Here is a 22,607-nt window from a genome sequence, read left to right on the forward strand (position 1 = left end):
AGTCAATTTTCGTGTACTTAAGGCGGCATTGTGCCTTTTCTATTTAATTCCGATGCAATTTCCGTGTTTCATCGTCAATAAGAAGGTCAGAGGGATACGGTAAACCTGAAGTGAAACATCGGAATCTATAACTAGTGTCACAGGAACGGTTCAAAACATAGACAGTAACAAGAGTCAGTTATCTTGTACTTAAGTCTTAATTGTGCCCTTTGTATTTTATTCCGATGAAATTTCTGTGTTTCTTCGTCAATAAGATGGTCAGGGGGATACAGTAAACCTGAAGTGAAGCATCGGAATCTATAACTAGTGTCACAGGAATGGTTCAAAACATAGACAGTAAGAAGAGTCAGTTTTCTTGTACTTAAGTCGGCATTGGGCCTTTTGTATTTAATTCCGATGCAATATCTGTGTTTCATCGCCTATAAGAAGGTCAGAGGGATACAGTAAACCTGAAGTGAAGCATCGGAATCTATAACTAGTGTCACAGGGATGGTTCAAAACATAGAGAGTAAGATGAGACAGTCTTCTTGTACTTAAGTCGGCATTGAGCCTTTTGTATTTAATTCCGATGCAATTTCTGTGTTTTATCGTTAATATAAGGTCAGAGGGATACAGTAAACCTGAAGAGAAGCATCGGAATCTATAACTAGTGTCACAGGAGTGGTTCAAAACATAGACAGTAAGAAGAGTCAGTTTTCTTCTACTTAAGTAGGCATTGTGCCTTTTGTATTTAATTCCGATGCAGTTTCTGTGTTTCATGGTCAATAAGAAGGTCAGAGGGATACAGTAATGCTGAAGTGAAGCATCGGAAACCATAACTAGTGTCACAGGAATGGTTCAAAACGTAGACACTAAGAAGATTCAGTTTTCTTGTACTTAAGTCGGCATTGTGCCTTTTTTATTTAATTCCGATGCAATTACTGTGTTTTACCGCCAATAAGAAGTTCAGAGGGGGGCAGTGAACCTGAAGTCGAGCATCCGAATCCATAACTAGTGTGACATTAATGGTTCAAAACATAGACAGTAAGAAGAGTCAGTTTTCTTGTACTTAAGTTGGCATTGTCCCTTTTGTATTTAATTCCGGTGCAATTTCTGTGTTTCATCGTCAATAAGATCGTCAGAGGGTACAGTAAACCTGAAGTGAAGCATCGGAATCTATAACTAGTGTCACAGGAATGGTTCAAAACATAGACAGTAAGAAGAGTCAGTTTTCTTCTACTTAAGTAGGCATTGTGCCTTTTGTATTTAATTCCGATGCAATTTCTGTGTTTCATGGTCAATAAGAAGGTCCATGGGATACAGTAAACCTGAGGTGAAGCATCGGAATCTAAAACCGGTCTCACAGGAAAGGTTCAAAACATAGACAGTATGAAGAGCCAGCCATCTTGTACTTGAGTCAGCATTGTGCCTTTTGTATTTAATTCCGATGCAATTTCTGTGTTTCATCGTCAATAAGAAGGTCAGAGGGATACAGTAATGCTGAAGTGAAGCATCGGAAACCATAACTAGTGTCACAGGAATGGTTCAAAACGTAGACACTAAGAAGAGTCAGTTTTCTTGTACTTATGTCGCCATTGTGCTTTTTGTATTTAATTCCGATGCACTTTCTGTGGTTCATCGTCAATAAGAAGGTCAGAGGGATACAGTAAACATGAAGTGAAGCATCGGAATCTATAACTAGTGTCACAGGAATGGTTCAAACATAGATAGTAAGAAGAGACAGATTTCTTGTACATAAGTCGGCATTGTGCCATTTGTATTTAATTCCGTTGCAATTTCTGTGTTTCATAGTCAATACGAAGGGCAGAGGGATACAGTGAACCTGAGGTGAAGCATCGGAATCAATAACTAGTGTCACAGGAATGGTTACAAACATAGACAGTAAGAAGAGTCAATTTTCGTGTACTTAAGGCGGCATTGTGCCTTTTCTATTTAATTCCGATGCAATTTCTGTGTTTCATCGTCAATAAGAAGGTCAGGGGGATACAGTAAACCTGAAGTGAAGCATCGGAATCTATTACTAGTGTCACAGGAATGGTTCAAAACATAGACAGTAAGAAGAGTCAGTTTTCTTGTACTTAAGTCGGCATTGTGCCTTTTCTATTTAATTCCGATGCATTTTCTGTGTTTCCTCGTCAATAAGAAGGACAGATGGATACAGTAAACATGAAGTGAAGCATCGGAATCTATAACTAGTGTCACAGGAATGGTTCAAAACATAGACAGTAAGAAGAGTCAGTTTTCTTGTACTTAAGTCAGCATTGGGCCTTTTGTATTTAATTCCGATGCAATATCTGTGTTTCATCGCCTATAAGAAGGTCAGAGGGATACAGTAAACCTGAAGTGAAGCATCGGAATCTATAACTAGTGTCACATGGATGGTTCAAAACATAGAGAGTAAGATGAGACAGTCTTCTTGTACTTAAGTCGGCATTGAGCCTTTTGTATTTAATTCCGATGCAATTTCTGTGTTTCATCGTCAATATAAGGTCAGAGGGATACAGTAAACCTGAAGAGAAGCATCGGAATCTATAACTAGTGTCACAGGAATGGTTCAAAATATAGACAGTAAGAAGAGTCAGTTTTCTTGTACTTAAGTCGTCATTGTGCCTTTTGTATTAAATTCCGATGCAATTTCTATGTTTCATTTTCAATGAGAAGGTCCGAGGGATACAGTAAACCTGAAGTGAAGGATCCGAAACTATAACTAGTGTCACAGGAGTGATTCAAAGCATTGACAGTAAGAAGAGTCAGTTTTCTTGTACTTAAGTCGGCATTTTGCCTTTTGTATTTAATTCCAATGCAATTTCTGTGTTTCATCGTCAGTAAGAAGGTCAGAGGGATACAGTAAACCTTAAGTGAAGCATCGGAGGCTATAACTAGTGTCACAGGAATGGTTCAAAACATAGACAGTAAGAAGAGTCAGTTTTCTTGTACTTAAGTCGGCATTGTGCCTTTTGTATTTAATTCCGATGCAATGTTTGTGTTTCATCGTCTATAAGAAGGTCAGAGGGATACAGTAAACCTGAAGTGAAGCATCGGAATCTTTAACTAGTGTCACAGGAAAGGTTCAAAACATAGACAGTAAGAAGATTCAGTTTTCTTGTACTTAAGTCGGCATTGTGCCTTTTTTATTTAATTCCGATGCAATTACTGTGTTTTACCGCCAATAAGAAGTTCAGAGGGGGGCAGTGAACCTGAAGTCGAGCATCCGAATCCATAACTAGTGTGACATTAATGGTTCAAAACATAGACAGTAAGAAGAGTCAGACTTCTTGTACTTGAGTCGGCATTGTGCCTTTTGTATTTACTTCCGATGCAATTTCTGTGTTACATCGACAATAAGGAGGTCAGAGGGATACAGTAAACCTGAAGTGAAGCATCGGAATCTATAACTAGTGTCAAAGGAATGGCTCAAAACATAGACAGTAAGAAGAGCCAGTCTTCTGGAACTTGGGTCGGAATTGTGCCTTTTGTATTTAATTCCGATGCAATTTCTGTGTTTCATCGTCTATAAGAAGGTCCAAGGGATGCATTAATCCTGAAGTGAAGCATCGGAATCTATAACTAGTGTCACATTAATGGTTCTAAACATAGACAGTAAGAAGAGTCAGTTTTCTTGTACTTAAGTTGGCATTGTCCCTTTTGTATTTAATTCCGGTGCAATTTCTGTGTTTCATCGTCAATAAGATCGTCAGAGGGTACAGTAAACCTGAAGTGAAGCATCGGAATCTATAACTAGTGTCACAGGAATGGTTCAAAACATAGACAGTAAGAAGAGTCAGTTTTCTTCTACTTAAGTAGGCATTGTGCCTTTTGTATTTAATTCCGATGCAATTTCTGTGTTTCATGGTCAATAAGAAGGTCCATGGGATACAGTAAACCTGAGGTGAAGCATCGGAATCTAAAACCGGTCTCACAGGAAAGGTTCAAAACATAGACAGTATGAAGAGCCAGCCATCTTGTACTTGAGTCAGCATTGTGCCTTTTGTATTTAATTCCGATGCAATTTCTGTGTTTCACCGTCAATAAGAAGGTCAGAGGGATACAGCAATGCTGAAGTGAAGCATCGGAAACCATAACTAGTGTCACAGGAATGGTTCAAAACGTAGACACTAAGAAGAGTCAGTTTTCTTGTACTTATGTTGCCATTGTGCTTTTTGTATTTAATTCCGATGCACTTTCTGTGGTTCATCGTCAATAAGAAGGTCAGAGGGATACAGTAAACCTGAAGTGAAGCATCGGAATCTATAACTAGTGTCACAGGAATGGTTCAAACATAGATAGTAAGAAGAGACAGATTTCTTGTACATAAGTCGGCATTGTGCCATTTGTATTTAATTCCGTTGCAATTTCTGTGTTTCATAGTCAATACGAAGGTCAGAGGGATACAGTAAACCTGAGGTGAAGCATCGGAATCTATAACTAGTGTCACAGGAATGGTTAAAAACATAGACAGTAAGAAGAGTCAATTTTCGTGTACTTAAGGCGGCATTGTGCCTTTTCTATTTAATTCCGATGCAATTTCCGTGTTTCATCGTCAATAAGAAGGTCAGAGGGATACCGTAAACCTGAAGTGAAACATCGGAATCTATAACTAGTGTCACAGGAACGGTTCAAAACATAGACAGTAACAAGAGTCAGTTATCTTGTACTTAAGTCTTAATTGTGCCCTTTGTATTTTATTCCGATGAAATTTCTGTGTTTCTTCGTCAATAAGATGGTCAGGGGGATACAGTAAACCTGAAGTGAAGCATCGGAATCTATAACTAGTGTCACAGGAATGGTTCAAAACATAGACAGTAAGAAGAGTCAGTTTTCTTGTACTTAAGTCGGCATTGGGCCTTTTGTATTTAATTCCGATGCAATATCTGTGTTTCATCGCCTATAAGAAGGTCAGAGGGATACAGTAAACCTGAAGTGAAGCATCGGAATCTATAACTAGTGTCACAGGGATGGTTCAAAACATAGAGTGTAAGATGAGACAGTCTTCTTGTACTTAAGTCGGCATTGAGCCTTTTGTATTTAATTCCGATGCAATTTCTGTGTTTCATCGTTAATATAAGGTCAGAGGGATACAGTAAACCTGAAGAGAAGCATCGGAATCTATAACTAGTGTCACAGGAGTGGTTCAAAACATAGACAGTAAGAAGAGTCAGTTTTCTTCTACTTAAGTAGGCATTGTGCCTTTTGTATTTAATTCCGATGCAATTTCTGTGTTTCATGGTCAATAAGAAGGTCAGAGGGATACAGTAATGCTGAAGTGAAGCATCGGAAACCATAACTAGTGTCACAGGAATGGTTCAAAACGTAGACACTAAGAAGAGTCAGTTTTCTTGTACTTATGTCGCCATTGTGCTTTTTGTATTTAATTCCGATGCACTTTCTGTGGTTCATCGTCAATAAGAAGGTCAGAGGGATACAGTAAACCTGAAGTGAAGCATCGGAATCTATAACTAGTGTCACAGGAATGGTTCAAACATAGATAGTAAGAAGAGACAGATTTCTTGTACATAAGTCGGCATTGTGCCATTTGTATTTAATTCCGTTGCAATTTCTGTGTTTCATAGTCAATACGAAGGTCAGAGGGATACAGTAAACCTGAGGTGAAGCATCGGAATCAATAACTAGTGTCACAGGAATGGTTAAAAACATAGACAGTAAGAAGAGTCAATTTTCGTGTACTTAAGGCGGCATTGTGCCTTTTCTATTTAATTCCGATGCAATTTCTGTGTTTCATCGTCAATAAGAAGGTCAGAGGGATACGGTAAATCTGAAGTGAAACATCGGAATCTATAACTAGTGTCACAGGAACGGTTCAAAACATAGACAGTAACAAGAGTCAGTTATCTTGTAGTTAAGTCTTAATTGTGCCCTTTGTATTTAATTCCGATGAAATTTCTGTGTTTCTTCGTCAATAAGATGGTCAGGGGGATACAGTAAACCTGAAGTGAAGCATCGGAATCTATTACTAGTGTCACAGGAATGGTTCAAAACATAGACAGTAAGAAGAGTCAGTTTTCTTGTACTTAAGTCGGCATTGTGCCTTTTCTATTTAATTCCGATGCATTTTCTGTGTTTCCTCGTCAATAAGAAGGACAGATGGATACAGTAAACATGAAGTGAAGCATCGGAATCTATAACTAGTGTCACAGGAATGGTTCAAAACATAGACAGTAAGAAGAGTCAGTTTTCTTGTACTTAAGTCAGCATTGGGCCTTTTGTATTTAATTCCGATGCAATATCTGTGTTTCATCGCCTATAAGAAGGTCAGAGGGATACAGTAAACCTGAAGTGAAGCATCGGAATCTATAACTAGTGTCACATGGATGGTTCAAAACATAGAGAGTAAGATGAGACAGTCTTCTTGTACTTAAGTCGGCATTGAGCCTTTTGTATTTAATTCCGATGCAATTTCTGTGTTTCATCGTCAATTTAAGGTCAGAGGGATACAGTAAACCTGAAGAGAAGCATCGGAATCTATAACTAGTGTCACAGGAATGGTTCAAAATATAGACAGTAAGAAGAGTCAGTTTTCTTGTACTTAAGTCGTCATTGTGCCTTTTGTATTAAATTCCGATGCAATTTCTATGTTTCATTTTCAATGAGAAGGTCCGAGGGATACAGTAAACCTGAAGTGAAGGATCCGAAACTATAACTAGTGTCACAGGAGTGATTCAAAGCATTGACAGTAAGAAGAGTCAGTTTTCTTGTACTTAAGTCGGCATTTTGCCTTTTGTATTTAATTCCAATGCAATTTCTGTGTTTCATCGTCAGTAAGAAGGTCAGAGGGATACAGTAAACCTTAAGTGAAGCATCGGAAGCTATAACTAGTGTCACAGGAATGGTTCAAAACATAGACAGTAAGAAGAGTCAGTTTTCTTGTACTTAAGTCGGCATTGTGCCTTTTGTATTTAATTCCGATGCAATGTTTGTGTTTCATCGTCTATAAGAAGGTCAGAGGGATACAGTAAACCTGAAGTGAAGCATCGGAATCTTTAACTAGTGTCACAGGAAAGGTTCAAAACATAGACAGTAAGAAGATTCAGTTTTCTTGTACTTAAGTCGGCATTGTGCCTTTTTTATTTAATTCCGATGCAATTACTGTGTTTTACCGCCAATAAGAAGTTCAGAGGGGGGCAGTGAACCTGAAGTCGAGCATCCGAATCCATAACTAGTGTGACATTAATGGTTCAAAACATAGACAGTAAGAAGAGTCAGACTTCTTGTACTTGAGTCGGCATTGTGCCTTTTGTATTTACTTCCGATGCAATTTCTGTGTTACATCGACAATAAGGAGGTCAGAGGGATACAGTAAACCTGAAGTGAAGCATCGGAATCTATAACTAGTGTCAAAGGAATGGCTCAAAACATAGACAGTAAGAAGAGCCAGTCTTCTGGAACTTGGGTCGGAATTGTGCCTTTTGTATTTAATTCCGATGCAATTTCTGTGTTTCATCGTCTATAAGAAGGTCCAAGGGATGCATTAATCCTGAAGTGAAGCATCGGAATCTATAACTAGTGTCACATTAATGGTTCTAAACATAGACAGTAAGAAGAGTCAGTTTTCTTGTACTTAAGTTGGCATTGTCCCTTTTGTATTTAATTCCGGTGCAATTTCTGTGTTTCATCGTCAATAAGATCGTCAGAGGGTACAGTAAACCTGAAGTGAAGCATCGGAATCTATAACTAGTGTCACAGGAATGGTTCAAAACATAGACAGTAAGAAGAGTCAGTTTTCTTCTACTTAAGTAGGCATTGTGCCTTTTGTATTTAATTCCGATGCAATTTCTGTGTTTCATGGTCAATAAGAAGGTCCATGGGATACAGTAAACCTGAGGTGAAGCATCGGAATCTAAAACCGGTCTCACAGGAAAGGTTCAAAACATAGACAGTATGAAGAGCCAGCCATCTTGTACTTGAGTCAGCATTGTGCCTTTTGTATTTAATTCCGATGCAATTTCTGTGTTTCATCGTCAATAAGAAGGTCAGAGGGATACAGCAATGCTGAAGTGAAGCATCGGAAACCATAACTAGTGTCACAGGAATGGTTCAAAACGTAGACACTAAGAAGAGTCAGTTTTCTTGTACTTATGTTGCCATTGTGCTTTTTGTATTTAATTCCGATGCACTTTCTGTGGTTCATCGTCAATAAGAAGGTCAGAGGGATACAGTAAACTTGAAGTGAAGCATCGGAATCTATAACTAGTGTCACAGGAATGGTTAAAAACATAGACAGTAAGAAGAGTCAATTTTCGTGTACTTAAGGCGGCATTGTGCCTTTTCTATTTAATTCCGATGCAATTTCCGTGTTTCATCGTCAATAAGAAGGTCAGAGGGATACGGTAAACCTGAAGTGAAACATCGGAATCTATAACTAGTGTCACAGGAACGGTTCAAAACATAGACAGTAACAAGAGTCAGTTATCTTGTACTTAAGTCTTAATTGTGCCCTTTGTATTTTATTCCGATGAAATTTCTGTGTTTCTTCGTCAATAAGATGGTCAGGGGGATACAGTAAACCTGAAGTGAAGCATCGGAATCTATAACTAGTGTCACAGGATTGGTTCAAAACATAGACAGTAAGAAGAGTCAGTTTTCTTGTACTTAAGTCGGCATTGGGCCTTTTGTATTTAATTCCGATGCAATATCTGTGTTTCATCGCCTATAAGAAGGTCAGAGGGATACAGTAAACCTGAAGTGAAACATCGGAATCTATAACTAGTGTCACAGGGATGGTTCAAAACATAGAGAGTAAGATGAGACAGTCTTCTTGTACTTAAGTCGGCATTGAGCCTTTTGTATTTAATTCCGATGCAATTTCTGTGTTTCATCGTCAATATAAGGTCAGAGGGATACAGTAAACCTGAAGAGAAGCATCGGAATCTATAACTAGTGTCACAGGAGTGGTTCAAAATATAGACAGTAAGAAGAGTCAGTTTTCTTGTACTTAAGTCGTCATTGTGCCTTTTGTATTAAATTCCGATGCAATTTCTATGTTTCATTTTCAATGAGAAGGTCCGAGGGATACAGTAAACCTGAAGTGAAGCATCCGAAACTATAACTAGTGTCACAGGAGTGATTCAAAGCATTGACAGTAAGAAGAGTCAGTTTTCTTGTACTTAAGTCGGCATTTTGCCTTTTGTATTTAATTCCAATGCAATTTCTGTGTTTCATCGTCAGTAAGAAGGTCAGAGGGATACAGTAAACCTTAAGTGAAGCATCGGAATCTATAACTAGTGTCACAGGAATGGTTCAAAACATAGACAGTAAGAAGAGTCAGTTTTCTTGTACTTAAGTCGGCATTGTGCCTTTTGTATTTAATTCCGATGCAATGTTTGTGTTTCATCGTCTATAAGAAGGTCAGAGGGATACAGTAAACTTGAAGTGAAGCATCGGAATCTTTAACTAGAGTCACAGGAAAGGTTCAAAACATAGACAGTAAGAAGATTCAGTTTTCTTGTACTTAAGTCGGCATTGTGCCTTTTTTATTTAATTCCGATGCAATTACTGTGTTTTACCGCCAATAAGAAGTTCAGAGGGGGGCAGTGAACCTGAAGTCGAGCATCCGAATCCATAACTAGTGTGACATTAATGGTTCAAAACATAGACAGTAAGAAGAGTCAGACTTCTTGTACTTGAGTCGGCATTGTGCCTTTTGTATTTAATTCCGATGCAATTTCTGTGTTTCATCGTCAATAAGAAGGTCAGAGGGATACGGTAAACCTGAAGTTAAACATCGGAATGTATAACTAGTGTCACAGGAATGGTTCAAAACATAGACAGTAACAAGAGTCAGTTATCTTGTACTTAAGTCTTAATTGTGCCCTTTGTATTTAATTCCGATGAAATTTCTCTGTTTCATCGTCAATAAGAAGGTCAGAGGGATACAGTAAACCTGAAGTGAAGCATCGGAATCTATAACTAGTGTCACAGGAATGGTTCAAAACATAGACAGTAAGAAGAGTCAGTTTTCTTGTACTTAAGTCGGCATTGTGCCTTTTCTATTTAATTCCGATGCAATTTCTGTGTTTCCTCGTCAATAAGGAGGACAGTTGGATACAGTAAACATGAAGTGAAGCATCGGAATCTATAACTAGTGTCACAGGAATGGTTCAAAACATAGACAGTAAGAAGTGTCAGTTTTCTTGTACTTAAGTCGGCATTGGGCCTTTTGTATTTAATTCCGATGCAATATCTGTGTTTCATCGCCTATAAGAAGGTCAGAGGGATACAGTAAACCTGAAGTGAAGCATCGGAATCTATAACTAGTGTCACAGGAATGGTTCAAAACATAGACAGTAAGAAGAGTCAGTTTTCTTGTACTTAAATCGTCATTGTGCCTTTTGTATTTTATTCCGATGCAATTACTGTGTTTCACCGCCAATAAGAAGTTCAGAGGGAGGCAGTGAACCTGAAGTCGAGCATCCGAATCCATAGCTAGTGTGACAGGAATGGTTCAAATCATAGACAGTAAGAAGAGCCAGACTTCTTGTACTTGAGTCGGCATTGTGCCTTTTGTATTTAATTCCGAGGCAATTTCTGTGTTTCATCGACAATAAGGAGGTCAGAGGGATACAGTAAACCTGAAGTGAAGCATCGGAATCTATAACTAGCGTCACAGGAATGGTTCAAAACATAGAGAGTAAGATGAGACAGTCTTCTTGTACTTAAGTCGGCATTGAGCCTTTTGTATTTAATTCCGATGCAATTTCTGTGTTTCATCGTCAATATAAGGTCAGAGGGATACAGTAAACCTGAAGAGAAGCATCGGAATCTATAACTAGTGTCACAGGAATGGTTCAAAATATAGACAGTAAGAAGAGTCAGTGTTCTTGTACTTAAGTCGTCATTGTGCCTTTTGTATTAAATTCCGATGCAATTTCTATGTTTCATTATCAATGAGAAGGTCCGAGGGATACAGTAAACCTGAAGTGAAGCATCCGAAACTATAACTAGCGTCACAGGAGTGATCCAAAGCATTGACAGTAAGAAGAGTCAGTTTTCTTGTACTTAAGTCGGCATTTTGCCTTTTGTATTTAATTCCAATGCAATTTCTGTGTTTCATCGTCAGTAAGAAGGTCAGAGGGATACAGTAAACCTTAAGTGAAGCATCGGAATCTATAACTAGTGTCACAGGAATGGTTCAAAACATAGACAGTAAGAAGAGTCAGTTTTCTTGTACTTAAGTCGGCATTGTGCCTTTTGTATTTAATTCCGATGCAATGTTTGTGTTTCATCGTCTATAAGAAGGTCAGAGGGATACAGTATACCTGAAGTGAAGCATCGGAATCTTTAACTAGTGTCACAGGAAAGGTTCAAAACATAGACAGTAAGAAGAATCAGTTTTCTTGTACTTAAGTCGGCATTGTGCCTTTTTTATTTAATTCCGATGCAATTACTGTGTTTTACCGCCAATAAGAAGTTCAGAGGGGGGCAGTGAACCTGAAGTCGAGCATCCGAATCCATAACTAGTGTGACAGGAATGGTTCAAAACATAGACAGTAAGAAGAGTCAGACTTCTTGTACATGAGTCGGCATTGTGCCTTTTGTATTTAATTCCGATGTAATTTCTGTGTTACATTGACAATAAGGAGGTCAGAGGGATACAGTAAACCTGAAGTGAAGCATCGGAATCTATAACTAGTGTCAAAGGAATGGCTCAAAACACAAACAGTAAGAAGAGCCAGTCTTCTGGAACTTGGGTCGGAATTGTGCCTTTTGTATTTAATTCCGATGCAATTTCTGTGTTTCATCGACTATAAGAACGTCCAAGGGATGCATTAATCCTGAAGTGAAGCATCGGAATCTATAACTAGTGTCACATTAATGGTTCAAAACATAGACAGTAAGAAGAGTCAGTTTTCTTGTACTGAAGTTGGCATTGTCCCTTTTGTATTTAATTCCGATGCAATTTCTGTGTTTCATCGTCAATAAGATCGTCATAGGGTACAGTAAACCTGAAGTGAAGCATCGGAATCTATAACTAGTGTCACAGGAATGGTTCAAAACATAGACAGTAAGAAGATTCAGTTTTCTTGTACTTAAGTCGGCATTGTGCCATTTGTATTTAATTCCGTTGCAATTTCTGTGTTTCATAGTCAATACGAAGGTCAGAGGGATACAGTAAACCTGAGGTGAAGCATCGGAATCTATAACTAGTGTCACAGGAATGGTTAAAAACATAGACAGTAAGAAGAGTCAATTTTCGTGTACTTAAGGCGGCATTGTGCCTTTTCTATTTAATTCCGATGCAATTTCTGTGTTTCATCGTCAATAAGAAGGTCAGAGGGATACGGTAAACCTGAAGTGAAACATCGGAATCTATAACTAGTGTCACAGGAACGGTTCAAAACATACACAGTAACAAGAGTCAGTTATCTTGTACTTAAGTCTTAATTGTGCCCTTTGTATTTAATTCCGATGAAATTTCTGTGTTTCTTCGTCAATAAGATGGTCAGGGGGATACAGTAAACCTGAAGTGAAGCATCGGAATTTATAACTAGTGTCACAGGAATGGTTCAAAACATAGACAGTAAGAAGAGTCAGTTTTCTTGTACTTAAGTCGGCATTGTGCCTTTTCTATTTAATTCCGATGCATTTTCTGTGTTTCCTCGTCAATAAGAAGGACAGATGGATACAGTAAACATGAAGTGAAGCATCGGAATCTATAACTAGTGTCACAGGAATGGTTCAAAACATAGACAGTAAGAAGAGTCAGTTTTCTTGTACTTAAGTCGGCATTGGGCCTTTTGTATTTAATTCCGATGCAATATCTGTGTTTCATCGCCTATAAGAAGGTCAGAGGGATACAGTAAACCTGAAGTGAAGCATCGGAATCTATAACTAGTGTCACAGGGATGGTTCAAAACATAGAGAGTAAGATGAGACAGTCTTCTTGTACTTAAGTCGGCATTGAGCCTTTTGTATTTAATTCCGATGCAATTTCTGTGTTTCATCGTCAATATAAGGTCAGAGGGATACAGTAAACCTGAAGAGAAGCATCGGAATCTATAACTAGTGTCACAGGAATGGTTCAAAATATAGACAGTAAGAAGAGTCAGTTTTCTTGTACTTAAGTCGTCATTGTGCCTTTTGTATTAAATTCCGATGCAATTTCTATGTTTCATTTTCAATGAGAAGGTCCGAGGGATACAGTAAACCAGAAGTGAAGCATCCGAAACTATAACTAGTGTCACAGGAGTGATTCAAAGCATTGACAGTAAGAAGAGTCAGTTTTCTTGTACTTAAGTCGGCATTTTGCCTTTTGTATTTAATTCCGATGCAATTTCTGTGTTTCATAGTCAATAAGATGGTCCACCGGATACAGTAAATCTGAAGAGATGCATCGGAATCTATATCTAGTGTCACAAGAATGGTTCAAAACATAGACAATAGTAAGAGGCAGTCTTCTTGTACTTAAGTCGGTATTGTGCCTTTTGTATTTAATTCCGATGCAATTTCTGTGTTTCATAGTCAATAAGATGGTCCACCGGATACAGTAAACCTGAAGTGATGCAGAGGAATCTATAACTAGTGTCACAGGAATGGTTTAAAACACAGACAGTAGGAAGAGTCAGGCTTCTTGTACTAAAGTCGGCATTGTGATTTTTGTATTTAATTCCAATGGAATTTCTGTCTTTCATCGTCGATAAGAAGGTCCAAGAGATACAGTAAACCTGAAGTGAAACATCGGAATCTATAGCTAGTGTCACAGGAATGGTTCATATCATAGTCTGTAAGAAGAGTCAGTCTTCTTGTACTAAAGTTGGATTGTGCCTTTTCTATATAATTCCGATGCAATTTCTGTGTGTTGTCGTCAATAAGAAGGTCCAAGGGATACAGTAAACCTGAAGTGAAGCATCGGAATCTAAAACCGGTCTCACAGGGAAGGATCAAAACATAGAGAGTAAGAAGAGCTAGTCATCTAGTATTTGAGTCGGCATTGTGAATTTTGTATTTAATTCCGATGCAATTTCTGTGCTTCATCGTCAATAAGAAGATCCAAGGGATACAGTAAACATATAGCGATGCATCGGAATCTAAAACTGGTCTCACAGGAAATGTTCACAACATAGTCAGTAAGAAGAGTCACTCTTCTAGTACTTAAGGCGGCATTGTGCATTTTGTATTTAATTCCGATGCAATTTCTGTGTTTCATCGTCAATAAGAAGATCCCAGGGATACAGTAAACCTGAACTGAAGCATTGTAATTTATAACTAGTGTCGCAGGAATGGTTGAAAACATAGACAGTACGAAGAGTCAGTCTTTTTGTAACTAAGTCGGCATTGTGCCTTTTCTATTTAGTTCCGATGCAATTTCTGTGTTTCATCGTCAATAAGAATATCATAGGGATACAGTAATCCTGAAGTGAAGCATCGGAATCTATAACTAGGGTCACAGGAATGGTTCAAAACATAGACACTAGGACGAGTCAGTCTTATTATACTTAAGTCGGCATTGAGACTTTTCTATTTAATCCCGATGCAATTTCTGTGTTTCGTCGTCAATAAGAAGGTCCCAGGGATACAGTAAACCTGTAGAGAAGCATCGGAATCTAAAACTACTGTCACAGGATAGGTTCAAAACATAGACAGTAAGAAGAGTCAGTCTTCTTGCAATTAAGTCGGCATTGTGCCTTTTGTATATCATTCCGATGCAATTTTTGTGTTTCATTGTCAATAAGAAGTTCAGAGGAATACAGTAAACCTGAAGTGAAGCATCGGAATCTATAACTAGTGTCACAGGATTGGTTCAAAACATAGACAGTGGGACGAGTCTGTCTTCTTGTACTTAAGTCGGCGTTGTGCCTTTTCTATTTCATTTCGATGCAATTTCTGTGTTTCGTCGTCAATAAGGTCAGAGGGATACAGTAAACCTGAAGTGAAGCATCGCAATCTATAACTAGTGTCACAGGAATGGTTCAAAACATACACTGCAAGAAGAGTCAGTCTTCTTCTACTTAAGTCGGCATTGTGCATTTTGTATTTAATTCCGATGCAATTTCTGTGTTTCATCGTCAATAAGAAGGTCCAAGGGATACAGTAAACCTGAAGTGAAGCACCGGAGTCTATAACTAGTGTCACAGGAATATTTCAAGCATTGACAGTAAGAAGAGTCAGTCTTCTTGTACTTAAGTAGGCATTGTGCCTTTTGTATTTAATTCCGATGCAATTTCTGTGTTTCATCGTCCATAAGAAGGTCCAAGGGATACAGTAAACATATAGTGAAGCATCGGAATCTATAACTAGTGTCACAGGAATGGTTCAAGCATAGACAGTAAGAAGAGTCGGTCTTCTTGTACTTAAGTCGGCATTGTGCCTTTTGTATTTAATTCCGATGCAATTTCTGTGTTTCATCGTCCATAAGAAGGTCCAAGGGACACAGTAAACATATAGTGAAGCATCGGAATTTTTTAACTAGTGTCACAGGAATGGTTCAAAACATAGACAGTAGTAAGAGTCAGTCTTCTTGTACTTAAGTCGGCATTGTGCCTTTTGTATTTAATTCCGATGCAATTTCTGTGTTTCATCGTCAATAAGAAGGTCCAAGGGATACAGTAAACATATAGTGAAGCATCGGAATCTAAAACCGTCTCACAGGAAAGGTTCAAAACATAGAGAGAAAGATGAGCAAGTCAACATGTATTTGAGTCGGCATTGTGCCTTTTGTATTTCATTCCGATGCAATTTCTGTGTTTCATCGTCAATAAGAAGGCCAGAGGGATCCAGTAAACCTGAAGTGAAGCAACGGAATCTATAACTAGTGTCACAGGAATGGTATAAACATAGACAGTAGGAAGAGTCAGTCTTCTTGTACTTAAGTCGGCATTGTGCCTTTTGGATTTAATTCCGTTGCAATTTCTGTGTTTCATCGTCCATAAGAAGGTCCAAGGGATACAGTAAACATATAGTGAAGCATCGGAAACTAAAACTGGTCTCACATGATATGTTCACAACATAGTCAGTAAGAAGAGTCAGTCTTCTTGTACTTAAGTCGGCATTGTCTCTTTTGTATTTAATTCCGATGCAATTTCTGTGTTTGATCGTCAATGAGAAGGTCAGAAGGATGCAGTAAACCTGAAGTGAAACATCGGAATCTATAACTAGTGTCACAGGAATGGTTCAAAACAAGACAGTAGGAGAAGTCAGTCTTCTTGTACTTAAGTAGGCATTGAGCCTTTTCTATTTAATTCCGATGCAATCTCTGTGTTTCGTCGTCAATAAGAAGGTCCAAGGGATACAGTAAACCTGAAGTGAAGCATCAGAATCTATAACTAGTGTCACAGGAATGGTTCAAAACAAAGACAGTTAGAAGAGTCAGTCTTCTAGTACTTAAGTCGGCATTGTCTCGTTTGTATTAAATTCCTATGCAATTTCTGTGTTTCGTCGTCAATAAGAAGGTCCAAGGGATACAGTAAAACTGAAGTGAGGCATCGGAATCTATATCTAGTGTCACAGGAAAGGTTCAAAACATAGACAATAAGATGAGTCAGTCTTCTTGTACTTAAGTCCGCTTTGTGCGTTTTGTATTTAATTCCGATGCAATTACTGTGTTTCATCGTCAAAAGAAAGTCAGAGGGATACAGTAAACCTGAACTGATGCATCGGAATCTATAACTAGTGTCACAGGAATGGTTCAAAACATAGACTGTGAGAAGAGTCAGTCTGCTTGTACTTAAGTCGGCATTGTGCCTTTCGTATTTAATTCCGATGCAATTTCTGTGTTTCATCGTCAATAAGAATGTCCAAGGGATACAGTAAACCTGAAGTGAAGCATCGGAATCTATAACTAGTGTCACGGGAATGGTACAAAACACAGACAGTAGGAAGAGTCAGTCTTCTTGTACTTAAGTCGGCTTTGTTCCTTTTCTATTTAATTCCGATGCAGTTTCTGGGTTTCGGCGTCAGTAAGAAGGTCCAAGGGATACAGTAAACCTTAAGTGCGCATCGGAATCTATATCTAGTGTCACAGGAAAGGTTCAAAACATAGACAGTAAGAAGAGTCAGTCTTCTTGTACTTATGTCGGCATTGTGCCTTTTGTATTTAATTCCGATGCAATTACTGTGTCTCATCGTCAATAAGTAGGTCCCAGGGATACAGTAAACCTGAAGAGAAGCATCAGAATCTAAATCTACTGTCACAGAAATGGTTCAAAACATAGACAGTAAGAAGAGTCAGTCTTCTTGTACTTAAGTCGGCATTGTGCTTTTGTATTTAATTCCGATGCAATTTCTGTATTTCATCGTCAATAAGAATGTCCAAGGGATACAGTAAACCTGAAGTGAAGCATCGGAATCTATAACTTGTGTCACGGGAATGATTCAAAACACAGACAGTAGGATGAGTCGGTCTTCTTGTACTTAAGACGGCATTGTGCCTTTTCTATTTAATTCCGATGCAATTTCTGTGTTTCGGCGTCAATAAGAAGGTCCAAGGGATACAGTAAACCTGAAGTGAAGCATCTGAATCTATATCTAGTTTCACAGGAAAGGATCAAAACATAGACAGTAAGAAGAGTCAGTCTTCTTGTACTTATGTCGCCATTGTGCCTTTTGTATTTCATTCCGATGCAATTTCTGTGTTTCATTGTCAATAAGAGGGTCAGAGGGATACAGTAAACCTGAAGTGAAGCATCGGAATCTATAACTAGTGTCACAGGAATGGTTCAAAACATAGACAGCAGGATTAGTCTGTCTTCTTGTACTTAAGTCGGCGTTGTGCCTTTTCTATTTAATTCCGATGCAATTTCTGTGTTTCGTCGACAATAAGGTCAGAGGGATACAGTAAACCTGAAGTGAAGCATCGGAATCTATAACTAGTGTCACAGGAACGGTTCAAAACATACACTGCAAGAAGAGTCAGTCTTCTTGTACTTAAGTCGGTATTGTGCATTTTGTATTTAATTCCTATGCAATATCTGTGTTTCATCGTCGATAAGCAGGTCCAAGGGATACAGTAAACCTGAAGTGAAGCACCGGAGTCTATAACTAGTGTCACAGGAATGGTTCAAGCATTGACAGTAAGAAGAGTCAGTCTTCTTGTACTTAAGTCAGCATTGTGCCTTTTGTATTTAATTCCGATGCAATTTCTGTGTTTCATCGTCACTAAGAATGTCCAAGGGATACAGTAAACATATAGTGAGGCATCGGAATTTATAACTAGTGTCACAGGAATGGTTCAAAACATAGACACTAGGAAGAGTCAGTCTTCTTGTACTCAAGTCGGCATTGTGCCTTTTGTATTTAATTCCGATGCAATTTCTGTGTTTCATCGTCAATAAGAAGCTCCAAGGGATACTGTAAACATATAGTGAAGCATCGGAATCTAAAACCGATCTCACAGGAAAGGTTCCAAACATAGAGAGAAAGATGAGCAAGTCAACTTGTATTTGAGTCGGCATTGTGCCTTTTGTATTTCATTCCGATGCAATTTCTGTGTTTCATCGTCAATAGGAAGGTCAGAGGGATACAGTAAACCTGAAGTGAAGCAACGGAATCTATAACTAGTGTCACAGGAATGGTTAAAACATAGACAGTAGGAAGAGTCAGTCTTCTTGTACTTAATTCGGCATTGTGCCTTTTGGATTTAATTCCGATGCAATTTCTGTGTTTCATCGTCCATAAGAATAGACAAGGGATACAGGAAACATATAGTGAAGCATCGGAAACTAAAACTGGTCTCACATGACATGTTCTCAACATAGTCAGTAAGAAGAGTCAGTCTTCTTGTACTTCAGTCGGCATTGTGCCTTTGTATTTAATTCCGATGCAATTTCTGTGTTTCATCGTCAATGAGAAGGTCAGAAGGATACAGTAAACCTGAAGTGAAACATCGGAATCTATAACTAGTGTCACAGGAATGGTTCAAAACAAAGACAGTAGGAAAAGTCAGTCTTATTGTATTTAAGTCGGCATTGTGCCTGTTCTATTTAATTCCGATTTAATTTCTGTGTTTCGTCGTCAATAAGAAGGTCCTAGGGCTACAGTAAAACTGAAGTGAAGCATCGGAATCTATATCTAGTGTCACAGGAAAGGTTCAAAACATAGACAATAAGATGAGTCAGTCTTCTTGTACTTAAGTCCGCTTTGTGCCTTTTGTATTTAATTCGGATGCAATTACTGTGTTTCATCGTCAAAAGAAAGTCAGAGGGATACAGTAAACCTGAACTGAAGCATCGGAATATATAACTAGTGTTGCACGAATGGTTCAAAACATAGACTGTGAGAAGAGTCAGTCTGCTTGTACTTAAGTCGGCATTGTGCATTTTCTATTTAATTCCGATGCCATTTCTGTGTTTCATCGTCAATAAGAGTGTCAGAGGGATACAGTAAACCAGAAGTGAAGCATCGGAATATATAACTAGTGTCACAGGAATGGTTCAAATCATAGACATTAAGAAGAGTCAGTCTTCTTGTACTTAAGTCGGCATTGTGCCTGTTGTATTTAATTCCGATGCAATTTCTGTGTTTCATCGTCAATAAGAAGGTCCAAGGGATACAGTAAACATATAGTGAAGCATCGGAATCTAAAACCGTCTCACAGGAAAGGTTCAAAACATAGAGAGAAAGATGAGCAAGTCAACATGTATTTGAGTCGGCATTGTGCCTTTTGTATTTCATTCCGATGCAATTTCTGTGTTTCATCGTCAATAAGAAGGCCAGAGGGATCCAGTAAACCTGAAGTGAAGCAACGGAATCTATAACTAGTGTCACAGGAATGGTATAAACATAGACAGTAGGAAGAGTCAGTCTTCTTGTACTTAAGTCGGCATTGTGCCTTTTGGATTTAATTCCGTTGCAATTTCTGTGTTTCATCGTCCATAAGAAGGTCCAAGGGATACAGTAAACATATAGTGAAGCATCGGAAACTAAAACTGGTCTCACATGATATGTTCACAACATAGTCAGTAAGAAGAGTCAGTCTTCTTGTACTTAAGTCGGCATTGTCTCTTTTGTATTTAATTCCGATGCAATTTCTGTGTTTGATCGTCAATGAGAAGGTCAGAAGGATGCAGTAAACCTGAAGTGAAACATCGGAATCTATAACTAGTGTCACAGGAATGGTTCAAAACAAGACAGTAGGAGAAGTCAGTCTTCTTGTACTTAAGTAGGCATTGAGCCTTTTCTATTTAATTCCGATGCAATCTCTGTGTTTCGTCGTCAATAAGAGGGTCCAAGGGATACAGTAAACCTGAAGTGAAGCATCAGAATCTATAACTAGTGTCACAGGAATAGTTCAAAACAAAGACAGTTAGAAGAGTCAGTCTTCTAGTACTTAAGTCGGCATTGTCTCGTTTGTATTAAATTCCTATGCAATTTCTGTGTTTCGTCGTCAATAAGAAGGTCCAAGGGATACAGTAAAACTGAAGTGAGGCATCGGAATCTATATCTAGTGTCACAGGAAAGGTTCAAAACATAGACAATAAGATGAGTCAGTCTTCTTGTACTTAAGTCCGCTTTGTGCGTTTTGTATTTAATTCCGATGCAATTACTGTGTTTCATCGTCAAAAGAAAGTCAGAGGGATACAGTAAACCTGAACTGATGCATCGGAATCTATAACTAGTGTCACAGGAATGGTTCAAAACATAGACTGTGAGAAGAGTCAGTCTGCTTGTACTTAAGTCGGCATTGTGCCTTTCGTATTTAATTCCGATGCAATTTCTGTGTTTCATCGTCAATAAGAATGTCCAAGGGATACAGTAAACCTGAAGTGAAGCATCGGAATCTATAACTAGTGTCACGGGAATGGTTCAAAACACAGACAGTAGGAAGAGTCAGTCTTCTTGTACTTAAGTCGGCATTGTTCCTTTTCTATTTAATTCCGATGCAATTTCTGGGTTTCGGCGTCAGTAAGAAGGTCCAAGGGATACAGTAAACCTTAAGTGCGCATCGGAATCTATATCTAGTGTCACAGGAAAGGTTCAAAACATAGACAGTAAGAAGAGTCAGTCTTCTTGTACTTATGTCGGCATTGTGCCTTTTGTATTTAATTCCGATGCAATTACTGTGTCTCATCGTCAATAAGTAGGTCCCAGGGATACAGTAAACCTGAAGAGAAGCATCAGAATCTAAATCTACTGTCACAGAAATGGTTCAAAACATAGACAGTAAGAAGAGTCAGTCTTCTTGTACTTAAGTCGGCATTGTGCTTTTGTATTTAATTCCGATGCAATTTCTGTATTTCATCGTCAATAAGAATGTCCAAGGGATACAGTAAACCTGAAGTGAAGCATCGGAATCTATAACTTGTGTCACGGGAATGATTCAAAACACAGACAGTAGGATGAGTCGGTCTTCTTGTACTTAAGACGGCATTGTGCCTTTTCTATTTAATTCCGATGCAATTTCTGTGTTTCGGCGTCAATAAGAAGGTCCAAGGGATACAGTAAACCTGAAGTGAAGCATCTGAATCTATATCTAGTTTCACAGGAAAGGATCAAAACATAGACAGTAAGAAGAGTCAGTCTTCTTGTACTTATGTCGCCATTGTGCCTTTTGTATTTCATTCCGAGGCAATTTCTGTGTTTCATTGTCAATAAGAGGGTCAGAGGGATACAGTAAACCTGAAGTGAAGCATCGGAATCTATAACTAGTGTCACAGGAATGGTTCAAAACATAGACAGCAGGATTAGTCTGTCTTCTTGTACTTAAGTCGGCGTTGTGCCTTTTCTATTTAATTCCGATGCAATTTCTGTGTTTCATTGTCAATAAGAGGGTCAGAGGGATACAGTAAACCTGAAGTGAAGCATCGGAATCTATAACTAGTGTCACAGGAATGGTTCAAAACATAGACAGCAGGATTAGTCTGTCTTCTTGTACTTAAGTCGGCGTTGTGCCTTTTCTATTTAATTCCGATGCAATTTCTGTGTTTCGTCGACAATAAGGTCAGAGGGATACAGTAAACCTGAAGTGAAGCATCGGAATCTATAACTAGTGTCACAGGAACGGTTCAAAACATACACTGCAAGAAGAGTCAGTCTTCTTGTACTTAAGTCGGTATTGTGCATTTTGTATTTAATTCCTATGCAATATCTGTGTTTCATCGTCAATAAGCAGGTCCAAGGGATACAGTAAACCTGAAGTGAAGCACCGGAGTCTATAACTAGTGTCACAGGAATGGTTCAAGCATTGACAGTAAGAAGAGTCAGTCTTCTTGTACTTAAGTCAGCATTGTGCCTTTTGTATTTAATTCCGATGCAATTTCTGTGTTTCATCGTCACTAAGAATGTCCAAGGGATACAGTAAACATATAGTGAGGCATCGGAATTTATAACTAGTGTCACAGGAATGGTTCAAAACATAGACACTAGGAAGAGTCAGTCTTCTTGTACTCAAGTCGGCATTGTGCCTTTTGTATTTAATTCCGATGCAATTTCTGTGTTTCATCGTCAATAAGAAGGTCCAAGGGATACTGTAAACATATAGTGAAGCATCGGAATCTAAAACCGATCTCACAGGAAAGGTTCCAAACATAGAGAGAAAGATGAGCAAGTCAACTTGTATTTGAGTCGGCATTGTGCCTTTTGTATTTCATTCCGATGCAATTTCTGTGTTTCATCGTCAATAGGAAGGTCAGAGGGATACAGTAAACCTGAAGTGAAGC

This window comes from Schistocerca serialis, chromosome 5 (assembly GCF_023864345.2).
Source record: "Schistocerca serialis cubense isolate TAMUIC-IGC-003099 chromosome 5, iqSchSeri2.2, whole genome shotgun sequence".
Classification (NCBI taxonomy): domain Eukaryota; kingdom Metazoa; phylum Arthropoda; class Insecta; order Orthoptera; family Acrididae; genus Schistocerca; species Schistocerca serialis.